This window comes from Sminthopsis crassicaudata, chromosome 2 (genome assembly GCF_048593235.1).
Source record: "Sminthopsis crassicaudata isolate SCR6 chromosome 2, ASM4859323v1, whole genome shotgun sequence".
Lineage (NCBI taxonomy): Eukaryota > Metazoa > Chordata > Mammalia > Dasyuromorphia > Dasyuridae > Sminthopsis > Sminthopsis crassicaudata.
Window position 1 is genome coordinate 128,924,386 of NC_133618.1, and position 18,938 is coordinate 128,943,323.

At 33.5% G+C, this 18,938-nt stretch overlaps 1 protein-coding gene across 8 annotated transcripts in view; it reads left to right on the top strand.

The window, feature by feature from the left end:
- The window catches only part of UNC5D (unc-5 netrin receptor D), a 770,467-nt gene that overhangs the window by 2,420 nt on the left and 749,109 nt on the right, over positions 1 to 18,938 (top strand). The gene's annotated exons all lie outside the window — the stretch shown is intronic.

Below are 18,938 nucleotides of genomic sequence, written 5' to 3' on the forward strand. Positions count from 1 at the left end.
AAACTCAGGCTAGCACCTCTTATCTTCAAGCTGTCCTTTAAAGGGCTTCTGGAAAACATACTGCACACTCTACAGGCTTTTATTTACAACAAATGTCTTGCACAGATCATAGTAATGTTCAGGCCACATGGGATGGAATGATAACTCTGACTAATAATTCTCTGGTAACATTTCACTCACTGGGGCATGTAGCCCATTCTTCTTGGCCTATGTCAGAGATCCCTGAAGAAATTAGCAAGGAGATAGCTTCTGAAAAACACAAAGCTATGGTCCATTTGGTTCTTAAACAATCAAGCACCTGTGCAATGTATTCTATTGGTGTTTTCAGGTCAAAGATTATGTCTGTGTTCTTCAGGGTCTCTGAAGCCCCTGGTGATTTCCCAATGGTTTTATATCAAAGAAAGGAACACACTTTTTTGATGTTAACAAGGAGGTCATTACACTTGTGTGAATCTTGATAAACAAAGGTCTGTCATTAAAGGTTGTCCAAGAGAAATGCATTTTGTTCTGAGACCTCTATGAACTCCAAGGTATATGCCCATTGGGACTTTGTCTTCGCCAATGACCAATAATAGAATACTAGAAACAGTCAAGTTGGGTTATATGATCTCTAAGGTCCTTTTTGCCTCTACTAATCTGTGAAGCTGTGATTCTATGACCCATTTCCCCATTTCATTTGAGGAATGTTTTGACAAAGAAAATATCATTCAATGGCATTTCTCGCTTGTGACCTTTGTTATCTTTACCCAACACAATATCTGCTTGCAGATTTTTTTTTCTTTTTGTCCCACTCCTTTTGCTTTTTTTTCCTTTTCTTCCCCAGTTAGTTAATAAATATTTCATTGAGAACCTATAGTAATATTTTTAGATTGTTCATATTAATTGGTTTTAAAGAAGCCTTTGGGAGGAGAGATAGGATGCATTGAAGATAGGAGCACAAGAGAAACATACTGCTTTTCTTCCTTTGTTAGTATGAGAATTGCCTAGTCAGGTTCCTATGACTGCCAGTCAGCATGCTGAAGATGCATATTAGTTATTTGTGACTACTATGTATTTAACACTTTCCATCTTAAAAGCAGAATGTTTAAAAGTTATTTCTGACCTGCCAAGTGTTAATTGAATCCATGTCTAGTTGTCATGCTGATTGTTTTTGTTCATCACTTTAATATATGTGTGTGTTTTAATCAGATTCACTGGTACATCTAACTATGATTCCTGTACTGTATTTAGAAAACTGCATCAAAGGCAGCCAATTCATTGGACATAGAGAAGAAAAAAACCTAGGCAGTCAGTATAGTTTATAATTACTTTATTTTAATTAGGTTACCTATTTCATCACTTTTCCCTCCCCCATAGGGTTCCATATGTACAAAAATTGATAATCCCTGTACTGTTTAATAATTTTTCAATATTTCATGAAAATCAGGATTCTGATGATATGCACACTATGTCTACATACCCATATCATAGCTCCTGCAATTGTTTTTCATGAATTTCTATGACTAGAAACAAAAGCAAAAAAAGTGGCCAACCTTCTGAAAAGCTTCAGCTGTGCACTGTATGTATGCTATTGGTGTTTGTAGGTCAAAGAGTATTTTCTTCAGGGTCTCTGAGACCCATGGTGACTTCCTTTGGTCTTATATCAAAGAACAGTTGCATTTCTGTGATGTTGCCATAGAAGTTATTAATTCAGATGATACACAATATCCATTTGCAGTGAAAACCTGAAGTTTTGGAGGTTTTTTTTGAATTGGGAGGACATCACAACACTTCTGTTTGATGATTATAACTCAAAGTTGTAAGTATAGCATGATAAGATACCAGAGAAGAATTTTTTGGAGGATGAATGAGGTTGACATCTAAAAATACACAAGTACATCAATCCATTTAGCTTTGTTTATTCTTTCATCTTTCCATGTTTAATATCTACCAGTTATCTTACTCCCATTACACTAAATATCCCTTTCTTGTGGGGCTATGTGGGATTAAAGTTTCTGCATATTTGATTATGCCGAATACTTTCCAACCCCTTAGAAGGTTTTACATCCTAGCAGCCTCTAACTTTCCCTACTTTTATCAGTGACTGCATTCTAAATCAGGATTTCTTTGAGCTCCTTATACTTTAAGAATAAGAACTTTGTCTTTAATTACATTCTTTTACATCCTGACATCTTACATAGGAATTGCCTCTTCCTCTGCTATTTCTTATATCTAATTACTTTCTTTATGGTGATTTAATTTCATCTAATGTCATGAGGAAACCAAACCCCATACTTTTCCCAGATATTGTGCTTCCTTCTAAAGGGGATGACATCTGAAAATGTGAGGTGGATCCTATGAAGTTTCCACAGAGAAATATCATTGAAAGTGTTTCTGCTATTTTTTATAGTACTACCTTACAGTTCTTAAGTTGTATTCATCTCTTCCCCACTTTTCAACACTGACCTTAGTTTATGTTCTTAAAACAATGCAGATTCATTGTAACAGAAAGTATGATAGGAGAGACAGAATTGATAGAGAAAGAGATGAGCATCAGATTCCCAGTTCCCAACAGTAAATTTTCTTCATTAAATCTTGATCATCCAGGGAAGTGAAGTTGATGTTAACAAAAGTTTTATCTTGAACAGAAATACATGTAAGATTCTTTTGAGTTCCATAGCATACAATAAAGTGTGTGTGTGTCTGTGTGGGGGGTAGTACAATGTGAATTGTAGGATTATATACTTGCATTATCAAAGAACTTTAGGTGCACTATCTTACTATACTCAGATCACTCCTGATCTATTAGGGCATATATCCCATTAAATTAGATTGTTCATTTTGACCCACCTGTAATGGAATAATACATTTCCTATTCTTTTCTCTTTGCCTCTTTGTACTAATGCCAGCATAGAAGTAATGTGAGTCACTTTCTCCAAGTATTCTACACCATATACTCTAATTAGGGGATGCCCTTCCATGACCAGCTTATCTACTTCCTAATTCACAGGATTGTTGTGAGGAAAATACTTTATAAATTATAAAGCACTATATAAACATTAGCCATTGCTATTAAAATAGCATTTATCAGATATCTCTCCTGCAGTCTTGTGATACCCAATTATGGCACAGTGGTGAGCCTTGGTTCTCCAAATACATTCTAGAAAAGTGTAAGCTGAAAATATTTGGAAGTACTTCAGAGGGACAGGCTGAATATCTTTGGTCCAACCGTGATAGCCTAGTGAAATAAAATGGAACTTGTCCCGAGAATGCTGGTTACAGAATGATAATTGTTGTTGATGTTGGTGTTTTTGTTTTGGGGGGATGACAGGTAGATGACTCATGATAATCAATTACTAAGATATAGAGGAAGTTCCATTCTGTGTCATCAGGGGCACTGAATCACTCATACAATCCCTAATTCTTTATCTATTAAAGTATAAATTAACATTATTATAATTGTCACTATTATCAATACACATGTCGTGATAAATAGAAAGAGTTACCTATCTCATTGCTTACTGAAATTTGAAAGTATTAGTGTTAACAGGGAAAACTCAATAGATCGGATTGTTTCAGGTTTTATTTCTTTTTTTTTTTTTATTTTAACTGGTGGTTATAAGAAAAGAAAAAAATGTCAAGAGAATTGCATGTGAACATCAGACAGTAGATATGTGTATGTATGTATGTATGTGTATAGATAGATATAGATAGATAGATAGATAGATAATCAGATGGTAGAGGGTTATATAAAAGATTAAAGAAATCCCTAGATGTATTCAGAATGCCCTCAGAGGTTGGCCATGTGGTATAAAAAGAAGCACTTGATCAGCATCCAGGGTGATGCACTTTAGACTTGGAGTAATACTTACAATTCCGAATTCTGCTTCCTAATAAAACCTCTGTCTCTCTCTGTCTCTCTCTGTCTCTTTCTATTTATCTGTCTCTGTCTCTGTTTCTCTCTCTCTCTTCATTTTCAAATTTCAATAGGAAATAGTACTCTCTGATTGAACACTCTATCCGTGCAGTGGCAGGTCCCTGGGGACTATTTGTTGTATCTCTTATATTTTTAGGCTTATTTGCTGGGGAAATATGGAGCATGAGATTTGAGAATAGATTGTTAACACCAGAGGCTGCTGTTTCTGCTGTTTTGGGTACTCCTGCTGCTGCTCTTGCGAGGCAGATGGCTTGATTCATTTATAGAAAATAGATATTCGTTCCATTTTGCATTTCTACTTTCCAAAGAACTTTTAATTGTTTGTGCCACATTGCCTCATATGGTCTTATTGTGTGTGTACACATATACATGCTGTGTGTATAGATAATTTTCAGAATTAGACGGGTGTTGATGTACTCAGTTTGTACTGTAGCAGAAGTCCGTGCAAAACTCAGCCGTGATTTTGGAAAGTGCTTTTTAAAAGGAGGCAAGGAATGTTTAGAGTTACAAGTTTACTCAGGAAACTTTCCTCTCACTATGTTCTTTGTCCCTTCCTTCCACTTTCCCTCAGTGAACTCATAAGCAAACCTTTTGGAGTTTTTGTTTTTTTCTCTCCCTTTTTCCTTCTCCTTCTCCCCTCTATAGTTCCTTCTCTTGCCATTGGCAAAATGTTCCCAAATACAAGGATCCATGCAAAGTGGGATAGAGAAGATTTAGAATTCATAGCAATAGAGAGAGATATCATCTGAAGTCTTTATCTCTCACTTCCCCAAATTTAATTTGTCCCAGATGTTCACAAGAGGATCTACTTTTGTGAGAAAATCAGAAAATAATGGCTTCTAAGGCTGGAAAATGTTCAGTAACTTTGGACAACTATTTTTTCAAAAATGAGGAAAATGAAATACTATACATGATAAGTAACAAGTATTTATCTTGGATTTTGACTTGCTCCAATTTTCTAGTTGATATAAATGGTATCTAGAGCTAGTTTGTCATAGGGGATAGAGAGCTGGCATCTAAGTTAAGAATACGTAGAATCAAGTTTCATCTCTCAGTGTTCTTTTGTTATTGTTTTCTGTCATGTTTATCAATTTATGAACCCATTTGGGATTTTCTTGGGAATGATATTCAAGTATTTTTCTGTTTCCTTCTCTAAATCATTTTATAGAGGAAGAAACAGAGGCAAATTGGATAAAGTGACTTGCTCAGAATATTGTCTGAGGTCAGATTTGAACTTAAGAAAGATGAATCTTTCTGAATCAAGCCCTGATACTCTATCCACCTTGCCTCCTAGCTACCACAAGTGTTGTAGGCACCTTTTTTAGAGTATAAATTGTAATAAAGGTATTGATCTATATTAGTAGAGGAGATTCCTATTCAAGAGGGCACTATTCTGGTGAAAATCTTATATCTATATCATGTGCCTATTAAAAAAAATAAGGGAAATTTCTTGTTGGATTAGAACATCTTGGAGAAAGTATTCTCTGTTGATTGCCAATCAGCCCCTGAATTTGTGAGAATCCATCAAAATGCATTGTGATAAACGCATTGTGAGAAAGCATCCCGATAAGCATATTTGTATAAAGAAAAGACTTTATGGAAAATTCAGCTGTTGTTTGGATTAAAATTTCTCATTTGGGATGAGTTCAGAGGGAAATGGCATTATAGAAGATGGGTTATAGGCCTGCAAATAGAGCCAGGAAATGAATCCAAGGCAAAGCAGTCATTATGATTACTTGAAGTGTCCATCAAGCTCTTGGATAATGGTATTTTGAATATTATCTTCCACAATTTAGAGTTCGGTTTTGATCTTTCAGTAATTTGGAGATTCTTAACTTCTGTGTATGTGTGTATCGTGGTCTTTTGATAATCTTCTGAAGCTCATGGATCCTTCTAAGAATAATATTTTTACAAATATAAAACAAATAAAAGAAAAGGAATATATTTGAATACTTATAATATATTTAGATTGAAGGTGGATTATATTTAAAGATAAAATGTGGAAGACAGCTTATAATTGTTTGAAAACCATTGGGGACTTATTTACTTCTCTGATGTATGTGTTTTAATATTGCTTGAGGGAAGGAATTTATAGATATTAAAATCTTATTTGTAGATTAGAATTATAGAAGTTGTAAGTGGTGGCATAGGTATCAATACTTTGAATTTAATATACTATAACATGTTTCATTTACACAGGTAGGCTCTAACCTTTTCACCCCTGATAAGGGAGTTTAATGAATCTCTGTGTGCTTTCTACCATCTGGTGATCATCCTTCTGGGGATGAATTTATCTGTGTGTACTGAATTCAGTTTTCATATGCAATCCTTCATCATGCTTGTTCTTCAATCCTTTTTAGTCTAGTGGGTACCTGCTAGAGTTTGCTTCTCTCTAAGCACAATGTCAAGATACCTAGGTCACCTCTACACCTTAGTAATTCAAATAAGACTTTAATGGAAGTTCAATAAGATAGTAGCAAAGTGAAAGGGCTCCTTCTTGGGAATTGATGTCAAATTGTGATTGGCTTACATAACCTCATTTTTACAGATTTATAGAACCTCATATGCAGTCGGTAGACACCATAAGGTAAATTTTTAGACAAGAGAATTCTGGATGTATTCTAAATGTATTCTAGATGTAATTCTAAATGTACAAGAGAGAAAGTAGGTAGTTCTGTTTTCTAAAAAAAAAAAAATGTCTTCAGAAAAAAAAAAAATAACTTGTTCATAGTTGAAGTTAACCTAGTTAATCTCTTCACTGAAATGGAGAGGGTATTTTACCATTGAGCCTTTTTAAAGAACATTCATTAAGCCAGTTGCATTTGGGAGGCTCTGTCAGTTATAGAAAAATGACTAGAATGAAATAATTCAGATTTATTATATAAGTAATAATAGTTCCATCTTTCATTTTTATTTTGTTCTGTTATATATATTAAGCTATTTCTTGAAACAAACAAACACTTAATTCATCTTTACATCCTGGGAGAGAGCTATTATTATGACTATTTGAAGGAAAGAAGAAGAAGAGTGAGTTGGATCTTGGGATGAGGGTAAAAAGAGTCTGGGGGGACACAAGAAATAAATTGTTTTCAAATCTGAAAACATCTTGTTTTATCTTGTTGCTCAGGATGTTTTTTTGTTGAATACCATTCTAAATAGCAACCAGTGCTGTGAATAAAAAGGGCCACAGAGAAACTGTTGAAAGTGAATGGGGAAAAATAATCATTTTTAGTATGTAAAAACGGCATAGTAAAATGGAAATTTTGTTTTTAATAAGTTTGAGATTGATATATAAAACATTTCTAAGATAAATACTAAGTAGTAGTGGTTTCTTTTTTTTTAAGCAAAGAAATTGAGGTAATTTATTCAGATAAGTGTGAACATAAAATTATTCATTCCTTCCTTTTTTAAACAACTTTAGAGACCTAAAACTTTGCACAAAAAAAAAACAAAAAACTGGTTTGCATAATGTATTTCCTCAGTTTGTTTTACTTTTTAAATAGCTTGTTTTGTTATCAATTTGTGTGCTTCTTTTCTTTCACTGTACTGTTATAATAAAAGATTAAAGTATACTAAATTGGGTTTGAGTAATACTGCTTTCTGGCTTTCAAATAACAACTTCCATGAAGTGTGTCCTAAGGAATTATTTCACTTTTTTTTTTTTTTTTAATGAGACAAAGCTGTTGACTTTTCCTATGTCAAAAGAAAACTCTATAGTACAAAAACCTACCAATACAAATCAAAAATAGGAAAAAAAATACTTCTCAGAAATTTTGGTAGGGTAGGGAAGTTAGGTGGGGAGAGTATTCTAAACAAAGGATCATTTTAGTTTGCTTAGAGACTTGAAACTACAAATTGTCAAAAGGGAAAACTTCTACTTATGACCATTTAAAAGTCTCAGAAGGTTCAGAAGTTTATCAGTGCATTATATGGGTAGGTAGTATTAGGGGTTTTCTTTTAAAAGACAGGACATAGCATTTTCCCAACCCTTAGAAAAGCAAGAGCTCATATGGTTTTTGTTTGATTGTTTTGTTTTGTTTTGCTTTTATTTAAAAGCTCGATGTATATATTGCACCTATTTTCAATCAAGAAACATTCCTTAAATACTTATTATGTTCCAGGTTGTGCTAAGCCCTGAGGACACAAGGATCTAAAGAACCCCTCTAAGAGTTCACTGTCAAATTTCTTATTTCATCTACTGAAGAACTCCAATTGGTTATATAGAGTAGAATTGTGTCCTCAGTCTCTGATGGAAGTTAACATTCAAAACAGGAAAAACATATGCATATATACACATATATTGTGTATACATGACAGAGAAACAGAGACAGAAGCAGATAGAGACAGGCAAAGAGAGACACGGAGAAATTTCATTATAAGTTCTTGAAGAAGTCCCTTTCATGTTATGCTTTATTTATAATCTTAAGATTATAAATACTCAATATAATATCAAAAATTTATTCCATTCTTTTCAATCATTCTTCAAGCAGGACAGAGACCAAGCAAAATTGTGAAGTTGGCAAAGTTTCACTTTACAATCACTTTTTTTTTTTTTTACAATCAATAAATGTCTCCCCAAGTTAAAACTCTCTCCTCTCCCTGCCTCCCTTTAAAGATGTTATATAGATTAATGTCTGATCTTAATATAGTATTCTACTTAATTCAATATTTACATTTTAACATATTTAAGCACATTCAACTGTTCTGTTCTGTTACTGGATTTTTGTTAATAGTAGCTAAAGAACATTTGTGAGGATTTTGAAAGTACTTTAGGTCCTGACTATTAATGTCCTTCCTATATACCCCCCAAATTGTATTTATATTTTGTCAAAACTTATTCATAAGTTTCCTTAAGGTGGGGATTGTTTCATTTTTGCCTCTATGTCCCCACACTTAGCATAGTGCTTGGCACACACACATGTGTATAATAAATAAATGTTGATTCATTGATTCAAGTGTCAACTTCCAGCCCTGCCCCAGAGCTCCTTGAAGCAAGTGCAAACAATGAAAAGAGCTTGTTCCTTATGACCTGATCTCTCTTAAATGAATGTCTAGCTCACAGTTTAATCACAAGAGGGAATTGATCAGGTAGCAATTGGTCTTGTTTGAGTTATGGGAGTTTAAAGACTTTTCACTAGGTGGCACATGGTTTATTGGCCAATATAGGAAAATAGGACATTCTTAAAAAGCAATAGACTCAGAATCCAGACCTAGGCTCAGAAAATGCTTAGCGTGTGGTGTATTGGAAAGGGAACTAGAATTGCAATCAGAAGAAATGGGTTTGTAGCTCAGCTTTTCTCTTTAATAATTTGCTGATTTCGTGTAGATAGCTCATTCGCTATAAGTCTCAGTTTCTTCTACAAAATTAAAGGACTGAATTAAATGATCTTTAAGTTTCCTCCCAGCTTAAATATTCTATTATTCTGCTCTAGCTGACATGACATGACTGATTCATTTTGGCTGATTCATTCACTTTATAGATGAAGAAACTGAGGAAGTGACTTTCCTAGTATCATACAGAAAGTTGGTAAAGAAAAAACAGTAGCTGATTGTAGACCAAAGCTTTCTAATCCATCAGCCTCTTGTTCAATGACTAGGTCAGTCAAGAAACATTCTATGAATTTGCTTATGCTTCCCTATAATCCCCAAATATAAAATAGTGAATTTTGTTTCAGTTTCATTTCTTCCTTAATCCTCCACTAAAGACCATTTCTGCTAAATTTCACTGAGCCAGAAGACTTTGGCCAAGAACTGAGGAAAGGGCTGCCTGTATAGTTTCTAAGGACTAGCAATACAAATTTCAGGGATGTTCTTTATCAGAGGGCTGGCTATCATAGTGTGCATTTTGGACATTGTAAGGACTAAGACCAAAAGGATTTCAGTTTTAATTGTTCAAGAAAGTAACCACATAGAAGAAATTACAGATATTTGATGCAGATAATATCTTCTATATTTTGAGGTACACATATTGAATTGAAGCACAGCATGGCATAGTAGAGAGCCCACCTCAAATACAGGAAAAGCCGAATTTAGTTCTCACTTTTGACATAGTTCCTGGGTGAGTCTAGGTCAGTCTCAGCTTCTCAGTGGTTCTGGGTAATATTCTATGACTATAACTGGCAAAGAAGTTGCTGACATATTGGCAAAAGGAATTTCATTACCCAGGTGTTCCTTTTATCAATGAAATCACAGGTCCAGTCCCTGTCCCTATAAATATTGAATTATTGCCCTTAAATACTAATTGAATGAAAATTATAGACTCTAGAGAGTACCTGGATTACAGAACTATCATTAATCCAAAGCACTATATAGCACTTTATTTTTATAGCTTTAAAGTACAAATTATGTAATATTTTATATTATGGCCATTTGTAAGGGATAAAGACTGAACATGCGATTTCATTGGTATAGAGAATTTCTGGGTGAGGAAATTTCTCTTCTAGTGCAGGTTTGTACCTTTTTTGACACTTATTACCTTAGAAACTTCATAGCTAAAAGGTAAAGGGACTTGACCAGGATCCTGCAGATAGAATTTGTCAGACCACCTTCCAGACTGTGCTACATTTAACAGTCTGGGGTCTGATCCTCCAACAGGAATGAATATAAACTATTGAGAAGGGATCAGGGCTAATCTAAAATGTGTATCTCCCTCCAATGTCTGGCATTGTTCTCTTCACAAAATAAGTGCTGCTTAATAATTGTTTATGTAGGATTGCAAATTGATTTATTATCTGCAGACTCTATCTTGTGTATGCTAAAATTAGACTCAGGCACAGCAGTTTCCATCCTACTCTGATACGTGATAGATATATGATATATAGTACTGGGCAAGTCATTTAACCTGCATAAGCCTCAGTTTTCTAATCTGTAAAATAGAGACAATAACATCATGCATGAGGTTAAGATATGCAAAAAGGCTTATGAATCTTAAATCTCTTTATAAATGAGTTCTTAAGCTCTTATCTGTCATGGTAAAATCTATGTACACCTTTTAAAAACAAATTTTTTTAAATAATTTAAGGAAATACATTTAAGCATTAGAAAATAGTGAAAACATTTAGATAGATGATTGATAGATGAGATTTAAAATATGTATATAATATCGGTATGTATGTAAATAGGTATACATATGCATATACATATACATATATAGTATGTATTTAATAGTGTGTATATATTACTTATATATGTATATATGCAAGTACATAGGTATTTAGATAAATATAGATATATAGGTATACATGCAAGTATATATATGTGTGTATATGTAGGCACATATATATACATACATACTATATATATATATATATATACATGCGTATATGACATATGCATGTATACAGGTATATATACACATACACAGAGATACACATACATACACACACACATATATATATGTATGTATGTATGTGTGTAGTATATCTGTGTGAAGAGATATATCTATTTGTGAAACATTTTATGTTATAATGATTTGTAAGGTGTGTCTATATTTTGCAAACATATTTTCTGCCACCCAAATTAACTGATTCCCTTAAATCCAAATCATAAATCCCAGGTTAAGAATGTCTGATATAAATGTTAGCTATTAATTTATATTTATCATTATCAGCATTAAGAACATAACAAAATATTTTAATTTTCAGAATCCTGTTAATATTCTATCTAAAACCTATTTAAAGCACTGGATTCAACAGTGCTAATAATCTTTTGCATTAGTGTCCTGAAACAAAATATGTAGCTTCTGATAACTGTCATTTCAACATGAGTTAATAAATGATATTTACAAATTTCTTAATCTTCCATATTAGCCTTCAGAAATTATGTTCTGCTGTGTGTTTGTGTGTATGGAGATTGCATATGTTGTCAACTGTTTCCAGTTTCTGAACATGCAGTTTCTGTATGAGGTAGAGTGGACCAGCTTTGATGGATTGTTGAGCCTGATTGTTGAGCAGTTACAAAGGGATGCAGTGGTCATTTAGAGGACACTAGGTGGTGCAAATTTTTAATATTCATCTTATGCTGTGCTTTCTGGTAAAGTCTATTCAGTGGTGACTGAACAAAACTTATTCTGTAACGTTGAAAGACTAAACTGGTTGGGATAAACTTGTAAGAGTCCTTAAGTCTGCAAATTCTTGGGCTTATCCTACCCCCAGTCTCTCTTTTCTTATCAAGAGAAAAGAAAAAAACTTGAAATTTGTGCCTGTCTTGAGAACAAGTAATAACTATTCTTCTCATTTGAACCTCAGCATGTAGAGTCAGCAAAGTACATCATAGTGATTATTCCTACAGGAGCCACCTTGCTGGAGAAGGTATTAGACACGTGGCATTAAGGACTTGGGATTCTTAAAGATTAGACACCAAAATATTCAGGCTTTAGATATTTTTAGCAATGATTTGAGGAAGAAGCTTATTGGGAGAAAGATGGACAGTTGAGTTGCTCCCAGCCACTTGCCCAAGACATTTCTCAGATGAAAGTGTTCGGGGGAGCATCTGTAGTACTGTCACACAGAATTAGGTGAGGAAGACTGCCGACAGGTGTTTTGAACACATGTGGGAATTAGGATTTCACAGCATAAACTGATATTTAATTGTTGGCATGTTTTTAAACACTTTTATTGATTCATATTAGTTGAAAAGATGAACACTGAAAGTTTCAATTAACTGCTGTTGATCAAGACAATTAAAAAAAAATTCTGACAAGGGACACTAGAAGTAGTTTTGATTGATGTGTCATTTGTGTAAATGCAGTAGAAGGTTCCTGGAGCAATAGTCAAGGTTATTTCAAAGAAGGCATTTATAACAAAAGGGTATGGCAAACAGCTACTGATTCCTTGTCCCTGTAGGGCATCTTTCAGTATAGGATCTCAAAGGACTTTATAAATACTATCAAAGTTTCACAAATCCCTTCAAACAGCTAGGATCTTAAGCATTATCTGCATGTCACAGAAATGGGAATTGAAGCCCAAAAAGGAAAATTGGTAATAGAATCTTCTAGGAACCCCAAAGTGAAGAATTATCCCACAAAGACCTCTATATATCAGATCTAGATGAGCTGCTAACTAAATGTAATAAAAAGTGGAGTTTCTTATATTTTCTTTTAAGCACACTGCCTGATTTCTGTTGCTTACTGATCTATCTTTGGATTTTAGAGTGTATTTTCATGACAGGATCAGAAGCTATCCTTTTGACTATCTTTTCCTCAAATTGACATTCAAATAAAGGAAAGTCCCATGGATACCACAGCTTGGAGGCTCTGGGCCACCAGGGAGCCAGATGAAGTCATTTGCTATTTAGAATAGTATTTGAAGGGTAGGTAGAGGTTGCAAATAGGAGGGGGTAAAGGGGAGAAGGAGTGGAAGGACATCAAAGCCATACTTTGTCTACTCTCATTTTTCTCAAAAGCAGCATTAGGAAAAGTGTCCTTGGTTGCTCAAAGCCTCAACATGAAGATTTTCTAATCGTGTCAGTTAAATGTTGGACATAAACTCAGAAATCCTGATTTTGAGTCCCTGTTTTTTTAAAAATCACATGACAATGATGATGATGGTGATGGTGGATTTCCTTATCTCTAAAATTAGAATTTAGGTTTATATAAACATGATTTCCTTTCTACTTTAAGTACCATAGCATCTCAGTTCTTTCAATCATAATGTACTTTTGAGTAAAATGCCTATAACTTCTGCCATCCCATGGGTCATCTTAGAAATATCACCCTCAAGTAGAGATTGGGATTTCGAAGGTTAGGAAAGGGACTGATGGCTAGCCACACAAAATCTAGCCTATTTACAGAGATGTGACAAACAAGCTGAAGGCTATTTAAATTGGACATCTTATAGGCACCTAAAGTCAACATGTTAAAATAGAATTCATATTTTCCCCAAAACCCAACATTTAAAACTTCCAATTCTAATTGAGGACATCACTATTCTTCCCCTTAGCCAGTTTCACAAGCTTTGAATGATACCTTCTTAGTTTCTACCACCAAATTCAATCAGTTGTTTAGTATTATTATTTGTGTTGCCTCTATAAGTATTTTTAAAATACATACATATAACATAAGAGAATGGTTGAATGGCTAGTAAGGTGAGGAATCAGGAAAGTTAGAAAGCAGATCATGCTTAAGTTGTGCTTTCTTCTTGTATTTGTTCCCCAGAGACTAGCACCAAAATAGCCACATTGTAGGTTTTTAATAAATCTTTTTTTAATTGTTTGATTGATTGAAACTATGGATTCATTCAAAGATACTGAGGTATGAGGAAGAGAATCCCAGGTAAGTGGATTATTCAGACCCTAAGATCCACAATACCTTTTATATCTGTGAGCTTTTTTGACTGATAGTTTTATATATTGAATGTAAACTAGGGATCTACAGATGCAGAGGTAAAGAGGAAAAGGATTTCCAGCTTGGGGAACATTCAGACTAGAACATCCACAATAACTTTTGTATTTCCCCCCTTCTCTCAACTCACATGGATGTTATCATGCTACAAATCTTTATTATGTTTCACTTGGACTATCTCAGTAGTTTTATAATTAGTTTTTCTACAATCAGTACCTCTCCTTTTCCATTTTAGCAAATGCACTAAATCAGATTAAGGGTAATCAACAGGACTTAAATCCATCAGTGAGTTAAGATACTTTTCCCATCCAAATGGACAGATGAGATCAATTTGTTCAGCAAGGCTGTGGTGAAATTATTGTGAAGTCTTATGAAGTCTCTGTGAAATGCTGAGAGTCTGGTCAGGCATAGAAGCTGGTCATGCATTGTATCCTAGTCAGATGCTGGTCATCTTGACTTTTCTTGCTACTTGTCCTTTGATGACTAGAAGAGAAAATGAGGGTGATGACTTTGTGAAACTGCATTTCACTCAAATCCAATTCATTTGCATATCAAGGCATCATCACATAATGAAAGATGAAAAATAATGACATCTGTCTTCTTCAATCTATCTTTCATGAAACAAGGTATGACCATGTCATTCCCCTACATAATAAACTTTAGTGGTTCCCTACTACTTCTATGATCAAATACATATTAACTCTTCAAAAGCTGGACTCCAATTTACTTTTCAAGATTTATTTTATACTACTTCTCTTTAAACACTAGCTTTAAATTGAATTGGCCTTCATGCAATTTTCCTTCCTTCTTGTATTTGTTAAATTCAGTGAGAGGAAGCTGTAATGAGACTGTCTTCCCATTCTTGCAAGGATGGTATTAGCAAATGAGGGTAACTAAAGGCAAACTGGGTGTTCCAGATACAACTTGTATCACTGGCTCTGTGGCAGTACGTTCAATAAATTGACTTCTTTCTGTTTGCCTCCATCAGTACATTTCTTCTAGTACCTGTATATTGTAGACTTATTAGCTTCTCAAGAGTAACCTTTTTATTACTGTTCATTTGTTTCCATCACTTTTGAATCTCCATGACCCCCATTTAAGGTTTTCTTCACAGAGATACTGAAGTAATTTGCCTTTCCTTCTCCAGATTATTTTATAGATGAAAAAACTGAGGCAGACAGCATTAACTGACTTGCCTAGGGTCTTATCTACTGAATCGTGTACTTGACCTCAAGATCATGTACTAAAGGTTTAAACAAAGCTTGTAAACAGGAGTTTTATAAATGAATTTGAGGTCATAAAATTATGATTTATTATCAGCTAATATTTTATTTGTATATCTATTTTTTATACTTACATACCTAGTATCATGTAAAATTTTTTCAAGCTAAAAGATATCAGAAGTGGAAAAAGTTTAAGAAGCTCTGGTTTAGAATACATACACACTACTAAAGTTTGCAAATAATTTTTCTTCTCAATAACCCTCTGAGGTCAGTCTTTTCTTTCTTTTGCATAGTACTCTGAAGGATTTGGGTACTTAAGGAGCTGTTATCCATCTCCTTGACAGTGGCTTGGATTCAGGCAGGAGCAGGCTCTTTAACTCCAAAAGAACACATTTATAAAGCTATAACCTAGATCATTGTGTTAATAAAAAAATGAACTTAAATCATTTTATCTCTCAGGATTAGGCAGATGAGTGAATAGAATTATTATACTGTTATTCAGAATATATTCTTTTTACCTCCCCACCATAATTCCCCCAGAACAATCTTGTAGCTTTGAACGATTATTAATAGTTTTGATTCTCTTCATAATTTGTTGATTTACTCTTTATTTGAGAATGATTCAGAAGTTCAAATAATGGAAGCTATTCACATTTTTTTTAAAAAGGAAGAGAAACAAACATTTATTAACTACTTGTTATATACCACATAAACTGTGCTCTGAATATTGAAATACAAACAAAAAGAAGTCATATTCTGGAAGAAAATGCACAAAAACTGAAAAGGGGTGGGTTAGGGACACAATGAAGGTACTTTGTGTGAGGCCATGGTGCTGAAATCTGGCAACCAGGATTAGGACCAAGAAGGAAATAATGGCAGATTAGGTCCCTTTACAAAGTGAAGGATCAAGAAATAATTTACCAATGGGTAATTGGGGAGAGAGGATTTACAAAGGGATATTTTAGTTTGAAAAGTCCATAAGGGGATTGGATGCTCCAACTCAAAGAGTTTCAGGTTCCGAGAGAATTAGTAGAATGAGACCACAGCAGAAGCATACTTTTTAAGTCCAGAAGACCATTAAGAACAGGGCCAGTAAGGAAAGATTAAGGTTTTTAAGATTGAAATTTTCTTTACTTAATTGGAAATTTCAATTTTCCTGACTTCTTAGATGCCATATAAGTCTGTCTTATATAAGATTGTCTTCTTTTTTATTTAATTTTTATTTTATTTTATAATTATAACTTTTTTGACAGTACATATGCATGGGTAATTTTTTACAACATTATCCCTTGCACTTACTTCTGTTCAGATTTTTTTCCCTTCCTCCCGCAACCCCCTCCCCCAGATGGCAGACAGTCTTATACATGTTAAATATATTACAATATATTCTAGATACAATATATGTGTGTAGAACCGAATTTCTTGTTGCACAGGAAAAGATTGTCTTCTGATTAAATAAGGTTGTGGTCTTTATGTTGAGAATAAATACTAAGGATTCTACAGAAAGCTCAAATTCTATTCTATTTTCTTTTTCCTTCTCCCTCTCCTTCTTTTTCTTCCTCTCCCTTTCTTTTCCTCCTTCTCCCTGTCTCTGTCCCTCTTCCTCCCTCTATCCCTCCTTCCTTCTCTCCCTCACTCTCTCTTTTCTCACTCTGTCTCTCTGTCTCTGTCTCTCTCCTCTTTCTCTCCTTTCTTTTTCTCTACCTTCTATCTCTTTTCCCCTTTTCCTCCCCCTGTCTTCACCATTTATAATTGAAATAGAAAGAAAAGCACTAGTGGAATTTTCAGAGGCAAATTTAATTAAGATTAAAGGAGTTCCTCTTCCAGTCTCCTATTCACAGTGAGTTATTAATAAAACTTATCTTTTTTCGTATTTAAAACATTGTTTCTTTTTCCACTTTTAGATTGGAAGTTCAATGTTAGACCATCAGACCATGTAGAATATGGAGACCCAAACTTACCTAAAATGAAAATAGCAGAGTAGATTGCATCTGATAAAATATACAGCAGCAAATTGTATTCTAAAACAGAAAAACATCTTTTTAATACACATACTCTCCCAGCAATAGCTTTGAGTCATGAATATTATCATCTTCAAAGTAATAAAATTGTATGTTTACCCAAAGAGCAGAGGAGAAACACATGGTATGTATAAGTAGCCTTTAACATATTATTATATCATTATATAATGATTTGCATCTATACATAAAGCATCATAAAGAGAACAATTCGAGAAATATATAATAGGAAAATTAATTTCCTGCAAATATTAATATTTATATAGTCTTAAATATAAATCCAGTAAATATAAGCATCATTATAATAATATAATATAAATATTTAATGAAGTAGGTAATACTCATGTATAAAAAAGAAAATACCTATGGAAAGACAAAAGTACCAGATAAAGACTTCTAGTGAGCTAAGTAGATACTTTATGGACATCTGATAAAAGAATTTAAAAGAATAATTTTCCTCCCCAAAAAGGTTTATGGATAAGTTATGATCTGCATCCCTAGAGGTACTACTAACTCGAATGAGATGACTGGTTCATTGATAAATTGAGGTTTTATTGTGATTGTGATGAAGATGATAGCTATGTTAGTTCATATTGTACAGAATAGCTTGTGTAGCTTACTTTCTAATGTTCAACTTCCTGCTTCCTCTTCTAACCAGAATACATGTAGAGTGTTATAAACATACTTTCTAAAATACCACAGACATTCTCCATTCTATGATATGTTAATATACATATATTTCTTTAAAATATAATACTCTATTTTTCTCAATTGCATTTTAAGAGGATTTTAAACTTTTTTCTAAAAACTTTTTTTTAGTTTTTAGAGTTCCAAATTCTATCCCTCCTTCCCTCTCCCATCCTTCCCTGAGAAGGCAAGAAATATGATGTTATATATGTTCAATAATGTAACATTTTCATATTAGTCATTTTGTACAAGAAAACTTGAAGAAAGAAAGAAAGAAAGAAAGAAAGAAAGAAAAAAAGAAAGAAAGAAAGAAAGAAAGAAAAAGGAAGAAAGAAAGAAAGAAAAAGGAAGAAAGAAAGAAAGACAAAGAAAGAAAGAAAGAAAGAAAGAAAGAAAGAAAGAAAGAAAGAAAGAAAGAAAGAAAGAAAGAAAGAAAGAAAGAAAGAAAGAAAGAAAGAAAGGGAAAATTAGTATGCTTCAGTCTGTATGAAGAAAATGTCAATTCCTTTTCTGAAAGCAAGTAGCATTTTTCATTATGAGTCTTTTGTGATTATCTTGTATCATTGTATTGATAAGAATACCTAAGTTATTTACAATTCTTCATCTTACAATATTGCTGTTTCTCCTGATTCTGTTCACTTCACTTTTTATCAATTCATGTAAGTCTTTCTAAGTTTTTAAAAATTATTCATCTTGTCATTTTTATATTACAATATTAGACAATTACAATCACATATCAGTTTTTTCAGTCTTTC